The 17,864-nt window shown below is 36.8% G+C and overlaps 1 pseudogene; it reads right to left on the bottom strand.

Moving 5' to 3' along the window:
- Nucleotides 1-5,268: 5,268 nt before the first annotated feature.
- LOC122745836 lies at nt 5,269-6,674 on the bottom strand (annotated as a pseudogene).
- Nucleotides 6,675-17,864: the final 11,190 nt, after the last annotated feature.

The following is a 17,864-nucleotide window of genomic DNA, read 5'->3' as shown; positions in this document are numbered from 1 at the left end:
GCTAGGTGACACAGTGAACAAAGCACCAGCCCTGGACACAGGAGGCCCCAAGCCAAAATCCAGCCCCAGACATAAGGCAACCCACCCTGCCTATGGTACAAAAAAACAAGGATAGGGGCAGCTAGGTGGATCAGTGGATAAAGCACCAGGCTTTGATTCAGGATGACCTGAGTTCAAATCTGTCCTCAGACACTTGACACTTACTAGCTGTGTGACCCTGGGCAAGTCACTTAGCCCCCATGGCACTGCCAAAAAAAACCCCCAAGGATAAATGCTTTACATATATTATCCCTTCATATTAGATTTACACCTGTGCCCTCTAAGTATATTCCTTTCACCTGCCCTAATACTGAGAAAGTTCTTATTAGTTCTAAGTATTATCTTCTCATGTGAGAATGTAAAAAGTTTATCCTTTTAATGTCTCTCATGATTACCTTTTCCTGTTTCCCTTTTTATGTTTCCCTAGGGTCTTATATTTGAAAGTCAAATTTTCTATTCACTTCAGGTTTTCATCATAAATTCCTGAAAGTCCTCTTAGTCAAATGTAGAAAGGCAGAAATAGTAAGTGCATCCTTCTCAGATCATGATGCAATAAAAATTACATGTAACAAAGAGCCATGAAAAGGTAGACTGAAAAGTAATTCTAAACTAAATAATATCATCCTAAAGAATGAGTGGGTCAAAAAACAAATCGAAGAAACAATCAATAAACCCATATTAGAAAAAGAAATTGAAAAGGCTATTTCCATAAGAAAGTCTCCAGGGCCAGATGGCTTAACAAGTGAATTCTGCCAAACATTTAAAGAACAATGAATCCCAATGCTATACAAATTATTTGGAAAAATAGGTGAAGAAGGAATTGTACCAAATTAATTTTATGACACAAATATGGTGTTGATACCCAAACCAGGCAGGGCCAAAACAGAGGAAAAATATAGACCACTTTCCCTAATGAATATTGATGCAAAAATCTTAAATAAGATATTAGCAAGGAGATTACAGCAAATAATCACCAAGATAATACACTATAACCATGTGGGGATTTATACCAGGAATGTATGGCTGGTTCAACATAAGGAAAACTATCAACATAATCAACCAATAACAAAACTAATAAAAATAATATGATTACCTCAATAGATGCAGAGAAAGCTTTTGACAAAACATAGCACTCATTTCTAATAAGAATAGCAGAGAGCTTAGGAATAGGTGGAGCTTTCCTTAAAATAATAAGAATTATCTACCTAAAACCATCAGCAAACATTATATGTAATTGGGATAAGTTAGAGGCATTCCTAATATGATCAGGGCTGAAACAGTGATGTTCCTTATCACCTCTGTTATTTAATATTGTGTAAGAAATGTGATCTTTAGCAATCAGAGAAGAAAAAGGAATTAAAGGAATTAGAATATGCAAGGATGAAATAAAACTTTCACTCTTTGCAGATGATATGATGGTATACTTACAGAATCAACTAAAAAACTATTTGAAACAATTAACAACTTTAGCAATGTGGCAGGATATGAAATAAATCCACATAAATCATCAGCATTCCTATACATGACCAACAAAGTCCAGCAGCAAGAGATAGAAAGAGAAATTCCATTTAAAATAATTTTAGACAATATAAAATACTTAGGAGTCTACTTGCCAAGACAAACCCAGGAACTATATGAACATAATTACAAAAATTGGAAACACATCAATTGCTTGTGGATGGACTGAGATAATGTAATAAAATCACAATTCTACCTAAATTAATTTACTTATTCAGTGCCATAACAATCAGAATATCTAAAATTATTTTGTAAAGCTAGAAAAAATGACAAAATTCATCATGAAGACCAAAAGGTCAAGAATATCAAGGGAACTAATGAAAAAAAAATGCACAGGAAGGTAGGTTAGCTGTACCAAGTTTGAAGCTTTACTATAAAGTGGCAGTCATAAAAATTATTTGGTACTGGCTAAAAAATAGAGTGTGGATCAGTGGAATAGGTTAGGCACAGGAGATACAGTAGTAAATTACTTTAGTAATGTACTGTTTGATAAAGCCAAAAACTCCAGCTTCTGGGATAGGAACTCAGTATTTGACAAAAACTGCTGGGGAAACTGGAATATAGTGTGGCAGAAACTAGGCATAGACCAACATCTTATACCTTATATTAAAATAAGGTCTAAATGGGTTCAAGATTTATACATAAAGGGTGATACCATAGGTAAATTAGGAGAGGAAGGAATAGTTTATGTCTCAGATCTGTGGAGAGGAAAACAGTTTATGACCAAACAAAAGATAGAGAATATTACAAAATACAAATCAGATAATTTTGATTACATTAAATTAAAAAAGTTTTTGTACAAAGATAAGCAATGCAGCCAAAATTAGAAGGAAGGCAGAAAGCTGGGAAACAATTTTTATAACCAGTATTTCTTATAAAGGCCTCTTTTCTAAAATATATTGGGAACTTAATCAAATTTATAAGAATGTAGTCATTCTCAATTGAGAAATGGTCAAAGGATATGAACAACCAGTTTTCTGATGAAGAAATCAATGCTATCTATTGGCATACGAAAACATTTTCTAAATCACTATTAATTAGAGAAATGCAAACTAAAACAACTCTGAGGTACCACCTCATACCTATCCAATTGATTAATATGACAAAAAAGGAAAATAATAAATGTTGGAGAAACTGTGGAAAAAGTAGAACACTGATGCATTGTTGGTGGATCTGTAAAGTGAACCAACCATTGTGGATAGCAATTTGGAACTATGCCCAAAGGCGATAAACTGTGCATACCCTTTGACCCAGCAATACCACTATTAGGTCTTTACCCCAAAGAGATCATACAAAAAGGACAAGGACCCACACGTACACAAAATATTTATATTTGCTCTTTTTGTGGTGTCAAAGAATTGGGAATTGAGTGGATGCCCAGCAATTGGGCAATGGCTGAACAAGTTGTGGTATATGAATGTGATGGAATACTATTGTTCTGTAAGAAACAATGAGCAGGGGGAAGCTAGGTGGTACAGTGGATAGAGCAACGGCCCTGGAGTCAGGAGTACCTGAGTTCAAATCTGGCCTCAGACACTTAACACTTACTAGCTGTGTGACCCTGGGCAAGTCACTTAACCCCAATTGCCTCACTAAAGACAAAAAACAAAAAACAAAAAACAAAAACCAATGAGCAGGCAGATTTCAGAGAAACCTGGAATGACTTACATGAACTGATGCTGAGTGAGATGAGCAGAACCAGCAGAACATTGTACACAGCATCAACAACATTTTGAGTTGATCACCTGTGATAGACTTTACTCTTCTCAGCAATACAATGGTACATGATAGTTCCATAGCACTCATGATGGATAATGCTCACCAATTCCAGAAAAAAAACAACTGCGGAATCTAGATGCAGATTGAACCATACTATTTCTACTTTTTTTGTATTTCTTTTTGTGTTTTTTCCCTTTTGCTCTGATTCTTCTTTCATAGGATGACTAATGAAGAAATATCTTTAATGCGATTGTACATATATAACCTATATCTGCTTGCTGACTTGTGAAGTGGGGAGTGGGTAGGGAGGGGAGACAGGGAGAAAAATTTGAAACTAGAAATCTTATAAAAAAATGTTGAAAACTATCTCTACATGTAATTAGAAAATAATAAAACACTTTTATGATAAAAAAGAAATAAAAAATTAAAATGATGAGAAATGAAAAAAATAATGAGGGGGGCATAGATGATTTTGATTGAGCTAATTATAGTAGAGAAAATAACATCTCTCCCAACCTAACAGGTTTCTATGAATGGCAAATAGCCTTTCTGACAGTGAAAGAGTGGGCCCAGAACAATTTGTTACCCGAAAAATAAGCTCTATAATCCTCAAAGCACTGTATAAGTGTTTCAGTATTACCCACGTCTGTTATACCTCCTACTATATTAAATAATTTAGCTAGAGACTTATAATCTAATTCTGACATCACTAAATACAATGATTAGCATACATGTTCTAGAACTTTTAGAATGTCTTAGCTGCTTCCCCTTCACTTCTCCATGCTTTGCACACTTTCCTTTGGGGGACTGATCACAGGCAAAGTAGTAGTTATATGGTAAAAGAAAATCATGCTTATATACCAAGATAGGCCCTTAAGAATACATTTCAGTATGATAGCCATTTTCTCGCACCTAGAAGTTCATCAATTCCAGTGGAAAGAAAAACAACCAAAAGACCATTTGTTCATTATAAGAAATTATCAGAGCCTGATTTGCTATTTTTTTTTCTATGTAACTGATGGCCTCTCTCTATGCATCTACAAAGTGGCTAGGGATGCTTTTCATTCATTCTCATTAGCACCCAGAAAGTACTCAATGACTCATCTTTTTGTTAATTACATTTATATTTTAAAAGAACCAAAATCTATTTTATCTCCTTCCCACTGCCCTGTCCCCAATGACTGAAAAACAAAAGTTAAGCCAAACAAATTCCTAGATTCATCAGACATGTCCAGATAGATAGATGATTATGATGATGATGATAAATAAATTAGATAGATAGAAAGATAGAGATATATACATGTGTGTATATATATTATCTAAGTATGTGTATATACATATACATACATATATGTATGAATGCTTATATATTATATTATATAATGTATATATGTATATGCATGTATATGTGCATATAAAGATACATGTGTATATATATAAATAAATATATATATAAATACACACATGTTTATGTATATGCATGTTTCTTTGAACACTGAGTTTTCAAAAGAATGTTTCTTAGAATCGGTATCTTGGAGATGGAAGAAGCCTCCAAGTTCCTTCAATCTCTGCCTCATCCTAAGTAGGAATCTAACATATAATAAAAGCAAAATACTTCTGAAGGACAATTCAGAAAGATCAAGCAGTTCTACCAATGTTTTCAGTACTGGGATATACCTAGTCTCCTATAATGACCTTCATTCATTTAGAATTTATAAATTCTCATGTTTACCAAAACATATCATATTCCTTAATATTACATATTTATATTATTTATATAATTACTTAAATATCAATGAACAGTAGGGGCAGCTAGGTGGTGCAGTCGATAGAGCACTGGCCCTGGAGTCAGGAGGACTTAAGTTCAAATCCGGCCTCAGACACTTGACACTTGACACTTACTAGCTGTATGACCCTGGGAAAGTCACTTAACCCCAGTTGCCTCACCAAAAAAAAAAATGCAAACCATCAACAGAGATAGAACTGATGGTACTATGTACTTATGAATTCATTTTTATTCTTTCTCACAGGCATTTGTTTAATGGAAAAAGAATGATCAATAATAGTGATTTCTTGAGAACCAAGATTAAGGCAAATAAGCAGACTGGTATCTTCAGATTTTGATCTAGGTTTCTGTGGTCTAGAATTAGAAGTATTTCTGAGGGGATTTGTTTTGAGATGGGACTTTTTCCAGCCTTTAAAATAGAAGGGGACAAGCTTGCATTCAAACCAAAGACATTTTTCACATTAGAAGCAGCCCCCAAAAGAAGAGGAGATGCCTGAGCAGCCCTGTCAAGTTCTGGTGGAGTCCTTGGAGAGGAATTTGAAAATCTCAAAACATCTTCATTATTTTTGTGGATTCCTGAAAGATTTGTGTCTTTGGCTCTGTTTCCTGTTGATGGTGCAGTTCTTCACTGAGAGGATTCAGAGTACTTTGAGTCAGATTCTTCTTCAACACCAATCCAAGTGTTTCAGCAACAACTGCAGCTAAATTAAAAGATGATATCACGGGGCAGGTAGGTGGCACAGTGGATAGAGCACTGGCCCTGCATTCAGGAGGACCTGAGTTCAAATCTAGCCTCAGACACTTGATATTTACTAGCTGTGTGACCCTGGGCAAGTCACTTAACACCAATTGTCTCACCAAAAAAAAAAAAAAAGATGATATCACAAAGTGTTGGTATCCTGGATATTGGTCATAGGTATGCTTGTAGCATAGGTGTCTACTACAAAAATTTCACTTTCATAGTGGTTTTGCTGCAATTGAGTTGACTTTAGACCTTTCGCTTATTCATTTGTACATAGAGGATGCTCCATATCAGTATGTGTTTGCTCCATATATCAGACATGTTTGTTTTCCTTCTTCATAGTGGGTTAAGTGCAGGAAATGAGAAAGTCAATATAGGTGAATCAGGGATAATGACTTCCTCCTCAGGCTATGATGCTTTATGCTGTCTTTTCTACATTTTCTGATGTAGTTGCTCTGAACGTTTTTGTTTCCTTCTTGCAAGGCATTTTTATCATTCATAAATTCAGTGATAAGTTTAAGACTTTGTTGCAGGATATTTTCAAACTCCTGTTGTTTTTTGTTTTGTTTTGTTTTCTCATGTGTACTTCAGTCACTGCACAACAATTACATAACAGAGCTCTTAACTGATCTTCCAAAATTTTAACGGTGTCATGGATTATTGTTGTTCTCTCAGTTGTTGACTTTTGGTATATTAAAAAAGAAAAAGCTCTTCCAATCTTTGCCTATTTCCTTTTTCTGCTTGGTCACTTTGATCCGTAAATCTTGTACTTCTTTGTTGTGACACTCCTTCAGTTTTGTACAGAGAGCTTTAAAGTCACTGACTTTTTGCAGAACTGGAGTGACCACAACTACTTGCAGGAACATTCATTTTGCTTTCTTCACTCCCAATCTTCTGCTTACCTGATGTTCTCTCCTCACCTTGCTGTCTTATTATACAGTTATTAAGTTGTCTCCTAGTGCACATTTGTAGAGAGAGGGGAATGGCCTCTTATTGTCTGACTGGAAATGAAGGAAACTCTGGGCAAGAGGCACTTCAAGATCCCGGGAAAACACAGCCAGACTCCATGAAAAGAGACCACCTGTGGAATTTAGGAGCAGTTACAGTAAAGGAGGAGAGCCCCTCTGGGCACCTGAGTGAGGAGTGTGCTCTCTCCTCTCCCCACCACCTCCCCTGCCCCCATATCTGAGCCCGGCAGCAGAACCTTGGCCCTGGGGGCCAGCCCATGATTGCGGGCAGGATGAAGGAGAAAAGGAAGGAAGAGGAGAGGAAGAAGCAGAGCAAAAGCCAGCTGGTGCAAAGAGCTACATTTTTTAAGCTAGAACAATTTACTTTTTGTCTTGAAGTTTTCATTTTTGATTTTTTGAAATATAGCTCTGAAAAGATAGTCTATTAATAACCCATTGTGTTTTAGATGGAGTTGCTTGACTGTACCTTAAAACCCAAATCGCTCTGGCTTTCATTGAATGGCCAATAATATTCCCAACTCAAGCCTCTCTTGATCCTTGTAGAGGCTTAGAAAGAGGGTAAATAGCAATTGTTTTCTGTTCTGGCCAGAGACTCTGAGGGTTTTCACTTCCCAGACTGATGTTTGTGATGGTAAATTGAATCATCTTTTTGTCTCAACTCTTACCCAGCTCTCAGTCATTCAATAGGCGCAGCCTCAGACCTGGGAAAGACCTTAATTTTGAAAGGCCTAGGTCATTCATTGCATCCTGGGCAATCATGAGTTGTCTTAACCATTATTTTGCCACAGGACTTCAATGACTCTGAAGGAGAGAGAGGCTGATGACTGTGCTGCTCTGCCCCACTCATATCCGATTCATGAACAGTTCAAGACATCACCCTCATGATATCTCTGGTCCTCTTGGAGAAGGAAAGATCATCATCAACAACATCAGGCAAGTATTAGGGCAGCTAGGTGGCACAGTGCATAGAGCTCTGTCCCTCAAGTCATGAGGACCTGAGTTTAAATCCGTCCTCAGCCACTTACTGTGTGACCCTGAGCAAGTCACTTAACACTGTTTTCCTATGTTCTTCATCTATAAAGTGAGATATAGAAGGAAAAGGCAAACCTCTCCAGTATCTTTGCCAAGCAAACCCCAAATGGGATCATGGAGAATTGGACATGACTGAAATGACTCACCAACAACAGTTAAGATTTGTGTCCCTTAGGTGATACCATCCATTGGAGGATTTGAGTCTGTGCTGTAACACCTATGACTTCTAGCTGCATGCCGCAAAGGAACATTTTCTTGAATTGAAAATGTGCACATTTCTAAAAATTATTGTCCTTAATGCAACACCCGCACCATTATATGGTTATTCTATATGGGTCTTGTCTACCCTGTCTGACCCCTCCTGAGTCTGTCTTCCAGTAGCAGAGAAGATACCACCAAATTAGGCAATCCGTTCCCTTTTTGGAGAGCTCTAATTGTTAGAACATGCTTTTTCATATTAAGCAGAAATTTGCCTCTCACTGTTCCTAATTTTTCCCTTTGGAACTGCATGAAATAAGTTTAATTCCTCCTTGAGATGTCAGCCCTTGAAATATTCAAATATCTTCTCTGTAAATATTTCTCTCTCCAGGATAAATATTCACAATTATTTCAATCATTCTTTTAATTTTTTTTGTGGGGCAATGAGGGTTAAGTGACTTGCCCAGCTAGTAAGTGTCAAGTGTCTGATGCCAGATTTGAAATCAGGTACTCCTGAATCCAGGGCCAGTGCTTTATCCACTGCGCCACCTAGCTTCCCTCTATTTTAATCATTCTTCATGTGACATGATTCCATGTCCCCTCACCATTTCAGAAGTCTCTCAAATTGTGCTACAAACTGACCACACTATCCTAGATGTTGTCTAGCAAGAGAGAATAAGGTAAACTATTACCACATTTTTGCTAAACATCACAGTACTGTTAAGAGGTCTAAATTGGAATTAGCTGGGTTTTTTGTTTGTTTGTTAGTTCATTTTGCTGTAACTTCACAATAAACTTAATATAAATTTTCTAAATGCCCAGGTCTTTTTTCCCTTAAACTGCTATCTAATCATATTTTTCCCCATCCTATCCTTCTACTGTCACTATTTAAACAACAAGAAGTTACATTTCCATATCACTTTGCAATTTAGAATGTACATTCTGCATTTTTTATAAGACCTTCAGAGTTGTCTTGGATCATTGCATTGTGGAAAATAACCAAGTCATTCACAGCAGATCATCTAGCAGTTTTACTGTTATTTTGTATACAGTACATTTCACATTATATCAGCTCATTCAGGTGTTTCCAGGTTTTCCTGACAGCATCCTATTCATCATTTTTAAAATAATAAACTATATTAATATAGGACTTTAAAGAGAGATTTACTTACAATAAATCCATGGGGTTGATTCTTGCAACAACAGTAATAGATAACATTTATGTAGTACCTTATACCTGACAAAAATTTTTTTTCACAGTAGCTCAGCAAAGTACCATATATTTTGCCCTCAATCGATCTTCATAATCAATCAATTCTCGTCATCATCAATTAATCCTCATCATCTTCAATCAGTCCTCATCTTCAATCATCCAAAATCAATTATCATCTTCATCCAATCATTAATCAATCAATAATCATTATCATCATCTTCTTACATTACTCTTGCCTCTGCTTCAAAATATTTTTCAAGTTGCTATTGTTAGCATCCTATTCCTTCCCCTATGATATTTACTCTATTTTCTATCTCCTTTGACCATATCTCTCCTCAAAAGTGTTTTGGTTCTTACTGCCCCCTTCTGAATCTGTCCTCCTTTCTTTCACCCCTCCATCCTTATCCCCTTCCCCTCCTACCCTCCTGCAGTGTTAGATAGATTACTCCACCCAACTGAGTGAGTATGTTATTCCCTCCTTGAGCCAACTCTGATGAAATTAAGGTCTTTGAGCCAATTTTGATGAGTGTAAGTAAGGCTCCTTCACCGCCCTGCTTAGATAAATTACTCCACCCAGTTGAGTCTGTTGTTCCCTCCTTGAGCCAACTCTGATGAAATTAAGGTCTTTGAGCCAATTCTATTGAGTATAAAGCTCATTCACTGCCCTATTCCTCCCCCACCTCCCCCCCCCACTCCATAAGCCCTTTCCTGCTTCTTTCATGTGGGATTTCACATCCCCTCCCACAGTGCAATCCTCTCCTCAATTTTACCCTAAAGATGTCATCATGGGGCAGCTAGGTGACACAGTGGGCAAAGAACCCACTCTGGACCCATGAGGACCCAAACCCCAATCCAGAGTCACACACAAGACCCTCACCCACTGCTCAACCCTAGGCATGCCACCCAAGCCCAACTATCTCACAAAAAAAGGATAAACAAAAAATAAATACTTTACAAATATCATCCCTTAATAATCAATTCCCACCTGTGTCCTCTGTCTAAATTTCTTCCTATCCTCTGCCCTAATACTCAGAAAGTTCTTATGAGTTAAATGTATCATCTTCCCACATTGGAATGTAAACAGTTTAACCTTTTAACATCCCTCATGATTTCTTTTTCCAGTTTACCTTTTTATGCTTCTCTAGGGTCTTATATTTGAAAGTCAAATTTTCTATTCAGTTCAGGTCTTTTCATCAAAAGTGCCTGAAAGTCCTCTTTTTCATTGAAGTCCCATTGTCCTCCGTAACAGATTATACTCAGTTTTGTTGGGTAGGTGATTCTTGGTTGTAATCCCAATTGCTTTGCCCTCTGGGATATCATATTCCAAGCCCTATGATCCTTTAATATAGAAGCTGCTTGATCTTGTACTATCCTGACTGTAGCTCCACAGTACTTGAACTCTTTCTTTTTGGCAGCTTGCAATATTGTCTCCTTGACCTGAGAGCTATGGAATTTGACTATAATATTCCAGGAGGTTTTCCTTTTGGGATCTTTTTCAGGAGGTGATTGGTGGATTCTTTCATATTCTATTTTACCTTTTTCGTCTAGGATATCAGGACAATTTCCCTGACAATTTCTTGGAAGATGATGTCTAAGCTTTTATTTTAGTCATGGTTTTCAGGTAGTCTAGTGATTTTCAAATTATCTCTCCTGGATGTATTTTCCAGGTCAACTGTTTTCCCAAGGAGATATTTCATGTTGCCCTCTGTTTTTTTTTTTAATTCATTTGGATTTGCTTTATTGTATCTTGGTTTCTCATATAGTCACTAGCTTCCATTTGTTCAATCCTAATTCTTAGGCAATTCTTTTCTTCAGATACCTTTTCCATTTGGCTCTTAAAGCTGTTGACTTCTTTCATGACTTTACTGCAGCACTCTGATTTCTTTCCATTTTTTCCTCTACCCCTCTTACTTATCTTCTAAGTAATTTTTGCTTGCCTCTGTGGCCTGAGACCAGTTCATACTTTTATTGGAAGCTTTGGATATAGGAGCCCTTAACATAACTATCCTTTTCTGAGGGTGCACCTTGATCTTCCTTGTCATGAAAGAAACTTTCTATGGTCTGAATCTTTCTCTGTCTGCTCATCTTGCCTGTCTTTTACTTGATTTTACTCCTCCTTAATGTGTGACGCTGCTTACAGGCTTTACTGTCCCAAACGTCAGGTGGTCCCAGGTGGTACACTTTAAGGAAAGGCATGTTCTTCACTCACCTGGCCTGTGTTCTGGTATGAAAATAACCCCAGGCCTCCTTGCTCTTCAACCAGAAAACAACCTTTTTGTTTTGCTGGGTTGATAGCTCCAGGGAGCCTGCGCCCCTTTCCCAGTTGGGCTGCTGCCCTCTAGGCTGCTTCCTAGTTCCCAGCAGGAGTAAAACAAATGAGTTACACCTCAGAGCCAGTTGAGACCCCTGTAATCTCCTCCCAGACAGCCATTCAGCCCTGTCACTAGGCTGTGAGCTTAGTTCCAGAAGATGCTGGCACTGGAGCCAATTCAGAGACTCCAGAGGTCTCTTTCTCTGGCTTAGCCTGCCTGGGGCTGGATCTGTTTCAACTCAACCTTGGGGTTTGGTTCCACTTCCAACACAGCACAGAAGACCCCTCCATCCAACCTTTTAAGATATCTTTGGCTGGAAAATTATCACATCCCTTCCTTTAGTGGGTTCTGCTGTTCCAGGTATTGCCTGATGGCATTATTTGAAGGGATTTAGAGGGATTTGGGGGAGAGCTCCAAGGAGGCACTAGAAAGTGCATTCTGCACAATAACCCTGTCAAATAGGTAATATAAGGATCAATACTGTGTGTGTATAGTGTGGGAAAGTGTGGGATAGATTACCCAAGGGCGTGTAGCTAATAAATGTCAGTGTCAATATTTGAACCTAGCTTTCCCTCTTTTTGCAATCATAGACCTACAAGTGGAAATAACCTCAGAATCCATGTAGTCCAATTCTCTCATCTTACAGTAGAAGAAACTGAGATCAGGAAGATTTCATGAATTGCTTAAGTCACTGTCATTTAGTGAGATGCATAATTCATGACATTGGGCAACAGTGGCAGGATTGAGTGCAGGCTCTCTGATATCATTGCCAAAGTTCCACTCTACTTCAATGACTTTAAAGTCTCCGTTCTTTTAATCATGCTATTTTTTTTAACTTAGGGAAGAAATTTCAGTTCTTTCTATTATATTTCTCCTTATTGGATTTGCCCCATCATTTCAGTCTTTGGAGAACTTCATTGATCACAGTTCTCTTACACCCCCAAATTAATTATCCTTCGCAGCTTTGTTTTTACCTCATCCCATATTTATTATTCAAAAATCAATGTTATGAATCTGTACCTATGTAGATAGACAAACATATGATCTACTGTATGTGTATAAGCATGCACACATTCACAAATTATGTCCTTCAGGGAAATAAGGATGTCTAAAAGGGAAGGATAGTGAAATAGCTTAGAAGAAATATGTGTGGTAATGAATAACATCCTGGGGTTATAATTAGGAAGACATGGGTTTGCAGCCTAAAACAAATACTAGTTGTGTCACCCTGAGCAAATGACACATTAGAAGGACTAGGTGTGCCAATTGATGTGAAAGTGTGTTTGATACTCTGAGATATTTTTAGATTTCTTATTAAATTTTCTGTTTCATCATTTTTAACTTGGGATAATAATTGGATTGCCTCAGTGAGTTCTGTGATGAGGATTAAATGAAATTGTATATGAAAAAAAATTATAGTTGTCAACTATTATTACCTTATACTTTTGCCCTGAGCCAATGCAGATAACTGGTATGATTCCAGGCATATTTGATATATCAGCACAAATATGCAAAATATAGCTAATTTGTGGGCCCGGACTAAAAAAAGCAGATAGATTCCAATGTAATTTTCAAGACTGGGAAAGGCCTTCTTTTCCTATGAAAACAAATAAAACTCCCTAATTCCAGGGGAGGCTAATATTTTAAGTACTTCTTGACATGAAATAAAGCTCTTCATCTTATATTAAGGGGGAAAAAGACTTAATGCCAATTTCTTTGGATAAGAGTTCACACAGATTGTCTTGAATTTTCACTAACATATAAATGACCAATATCAGATTCTTTCCCCAGACCCAGATTTTGATGAGGAAAAGAAAAGAGCAATTGAAAATTGTTATGTCTCCTGTCATAGTGTCACAGGATTATAAAGCCAGGACTAGAGGCTCAGGAAGGATAACTGATTTGTCAAAGATCACACAAGTAGCTTGGCAGACCCACGATTCAGACTTAAGTCCTGACTATGAATTTTATCCCCCTCTCCATGGGAGTCCTATTGGAAGGAAGCAAAAATCAAGTCAGTAATCTCTGCTCTTTGGTGGGGCAATTTGTCCAGATCAGACCTTCACAGATGATGTGTAATTTAGCTTAACATTCCCTTTGCTTTTGGTTACCATACTATTATCCTGCTCCTACCTTTGATTAATAAACAAGCCTCCCTTATTTTGATCTACAGCTCTTTGTACTGACAAAGGCTTCCCTGCCCCCACCCCCAACCCCAACCTTTCACGTCTGTTACTTCTTATATATAGCTACTTCTGCTACTTCTTCCTTCATTCAATCTGCAGAGAAAACCCATGAGAGAAAGCAGATCATGTCCTGACAAGTCCCACACTTGAAGGCCTGATCATATGGCTGAATAAAAGACACGTGGAATGGTACAGTCCTCATCTCCCTAATCTGTGAGATACATAGGAAATTTCAAAAAGGCTACTCTTTTTACCCTGGGAATGACTTTGGTGGGGGCAAAGCCAGCCTTGTTTATGGAGACTTTTTTTTGTATGTTATTCTTTTTTATTATTCTTTTTTATTAATTTAACATCTTTAAATCTTAACACTTTCTAAAGGTGAAGAAAGTCCTTCTGTGGTGAATCAGATTCCCCTGATTAGCTCTCTAATGTCTATCATGAAATAAGAAATAAATCCGGCAGATTAGTCAGTACAAAGCAGTTCTTTGTTAATATGAATATATGGATGACCTGGATTTGATGGAGGTACCTTATTATCCAAAAGTATTTTTTTATGAAACCCTGGGTTAATGGAAGCAAAATTTCCTTCAACTGAATTTCCAAACTGAACCAAGATAACTAGCAGATAAAAGACCCTACATAGTGATTTCTTTTCCCTCAGGATAATAAGTCCCTATCTTATGGTAACAACTGGGTGTCCTCATCCTTGCCAAACGCTTTTTTGAAATCCTGTAATCTTATCATGATGCTTCTGTATTTCCTCCTTACTTGTTATAACTGAAATTGTTAAACTTCTTTTTGCTTCTGGGTTGATTTCTGTATCATGCTATTGAAACTGACAACTCCCTGTAAGCAGTGGACAAAAAAGACATATATACCCTCAGAAATGGGGAGCCTGTACATGATCATGTATTACATATTTCTTTTGGGGACAAAATATTAAATAGATATTATGTTTTTTCTGTCTGTCTCTGATCTGTTTCATAGGAGGACAGACATGACTATCATATTCTCTAATCTGGTTAGTAGGAGATATTATAAGATAATATAATTTCTCTGATTTGTTTATTAAATTTGTAGGAGAGAGTAAAGATTATTTCTCTTATCTGTTTGTAGGAGACAGGCAGATACGAAAACTATATTTTAATATTCAACACTTTTCAGCACAAGATTTTCCTCTGTGTATTCTAAGAGTGAAAGAAATAGAGCCTGTAATATATGTTTTTAGCATTCTGGTGAATTCATCCTGCCACCTCACAGACACATGAGAATTTTGCTAGCGTCGTTATACTTTATCAGGTAGAAATTAGCTCTGAATTTAAAGCATATAGTAAATTTAACATGAATCATATACAACTATATCATTAATAAGTATACAAATATATTTAATCACTATAATTAATATTTATTTAGTGCTAGTTGTAACTCCCATATCATTGAAGCCATAGGCCAGAGTCACTCTGGAAAGAACCATTGACTTGCTCTGTTTTAGTCCTGGGGCATACCCTTTTCCTGTCCTTAGGCAGTACAGTAAGTCGCTCTCCATTTCCAGGGGCTTACCATGTTAATCTGTATTTAATTCTGATAGCAGAACAATCTCGGTTTTATACAATTCAGAATCCCCCCCAAATTCAAGTGGTTCAGCATGATCAGTCTCCACTAGCAGCAGGGAAGACAGCCATGTGCCACCACACTCTACTTTCTCACCCTTGATGCTTACTAGTCTTGTAATCCGCAAAGCTACTAGCTGCTGCCTCTTTGCTGCTGCCTCTTAACTTTATGACCAGTTTCTAGTTTGTCTCTATGAATGTCATGCTTCTTTCCCCAAAGATTTTATTGGCTTCTGCATGGACATACTCTAATTTATTTTTAGTTAATTAAAATTTGAGCTTGTAACTTAAACAAAACAAAACAAAAAACCTTAACCTTGGGCCCCACAAATCCATATATGATTACAATCTTTCACTGATCTTCTTATTTTCTCCCATGTAGCTAATGACAGCAACAATGAAACCTTTTTTTTTTGTTGGCTTTTTAGCTTTCCTTACTAGCTTCCACTCAACCTGAGCTTTAGAATTCATGTCTATTCTTATAGGATCATGTTATGATTTTCTATTCATCTCATTACCTGCTTTTGTTTCTATCTTCTGTAATTATCTTTTGAAAATCTAATTTGATTGGTGAACTTTCCACGTATCACACCAATATATCTCATTACAAGTTTGCAAGAATAATAAAAGCTAATATCTATATAGAACATTGAGGCAGCTAAGTGGCTCAATGGATAAAGTGCGGGTCATGGAGTCAGGAAGACCTGAGTTCAAATAAGGCCTTAGATACTAACTAGGTATGTGACCATGGGCAAGTCACTTAAACTCTGCCTTAATCTACTAGAGAAGGAAATGGCAAATCACTCCAGTATCTTTGCCAAGGAACCTCATGGACAATATGGTTCACAGGGTCATGAAAAGTGACACACAATTGAACAACTTCACAACAACAAAATATAGCACTTTAAAGTCTACAAACAACTTCAAATCTATTTTCTCATTTGATCCTCATAACTGCCCTATGACATATTGCTATTTTTGTTGCCATTTTATAGCTAAGGAAAGCAAGACTCAGAGAAGTTGACTAACATGTTGAGGGTCACACATTTACAGGTAGTAATATCAGAGGCAAGATTGAAACCCAGGTTTTCAAGACTCCATTATATGATGAATGTACTATCTACCATACCACATAATGTAATGTAATGCGTAATGTGTAGATTGCTAATTTTAAAAATATAATCTCTATTAATCTTAACTATCTAATGAATAGGTTTTTCAAATAGAAACTCATGGAACAAAAGGAAGATATATAGATGAGACCAAAGGTGGAATAAGAGAGTAGAATAAAATATATGAAGTTGTCATATCTGCTTAGCAAATTCAACTTTTTATTACTTTTTTATATTTGTTTCCTCATTTGATCCCTATAATAGTAGTAAGTGACATGTAAGTTAGGATATGTTGGGGTTGAATAGGGAAATGCAATTTATTACCTGCATTTTACAGATGAGGAAAATAGACTGGGATCCAGGAAGGGAACTTAATAAAGGTTACACAACTTGAAAATGACAGAGCTAGGGATAGAACCCAGGACCTTTGATTACTGGTTTATAATATTAGAACAAGTTATTTCTCACTTACATACATGCATACACAGACACACTTACATGTGTGCACACATACAAACACGCACACACACACACACACACACACACACACACATACACACACACAGTGAACCAGAGTGAAAATTGAAATGATCCAAACCAAAAAAAGAGAAATGGTGTCAAATGATGCTCTTTCGATATATGAGAACGTATTAAAGAGAAAATAAAGCTAGAAGTTACTTCAGAGGCCTGCTTGTCCAGTTCCTTAATCTTTTAGGTGAGGAAACTGAGGCTCAAAGAAGTTAAATAATTTTTCCATGGTCTCACCATTACAAATTGTTAGAATTTGGTTTTGAACCCAGGTCTTTCAACTCCAGAGCCAGGAAAGAGATAACAAACCTCTACACTCTAATTCCCTAATGCTATAAGAAAAGAGAATACTTTAAAATCTATTTTCTAAAAGAAGGTACCATCAGTAAAAACATCAGAGAATAGAAGAAGTTGAAAGGAGTGCCTTCTCTGAAAGTCTTTAAAAATAAGATAGACTTTTTTCTACCTAGGGCAATTAAGATGGACTCCTAGACTTCTCAAGATTAGCTTAGTTGGAGCCAGTTAGGTAATATCAAAAGATATACAAATTCAAGGGTACACTACAGACAGGGATAGGTGTGTGTGTGTGTGTGTGTGTGTGTGTGTGTGTGTGTGTGTTGGAGCCAGCTCTTAGTGGTTCTGAGGAGCTGATTATTATATTTACAGTTTCAACATTTATACTATGGAAATTTACAAATGCTCCTAGTCATGATTTAATGTATTGTTTTGTTGATTTCCAGACTAATGAAAGTGATAGAGACAGTGTTAAGAACATAGATTAAATTTAAGAATATTGTGTGAACATTTTTTTTCCAGAGACTCAGTAGTTAATCATTTACAAATGGCTAGGCTGATTGTGTTTTGTCTTTTAGTCAAGTATAGTATAGTACAAGCACAAGCT

Source organism: Dromiciops gliroides, chromosome 3, assembly GCF_019393635.1.
Source record: "Dromiciops gliroides isolate mDroGli1 chromosome 3, mDroGli1.pri, whole genome shotgun sequence".
Taxonomy (NCBI): Eukaryota; Metazoa; Chordata; class Mammalia; order Microbiotheria; family Microbiotheriidae; genus Dromiciops; species Dromiciops gliroides.
Note: the sequence above shows the minus strand (reverse complement) of the source record. Positions and strands in the feature narration are given on the sequence as shown.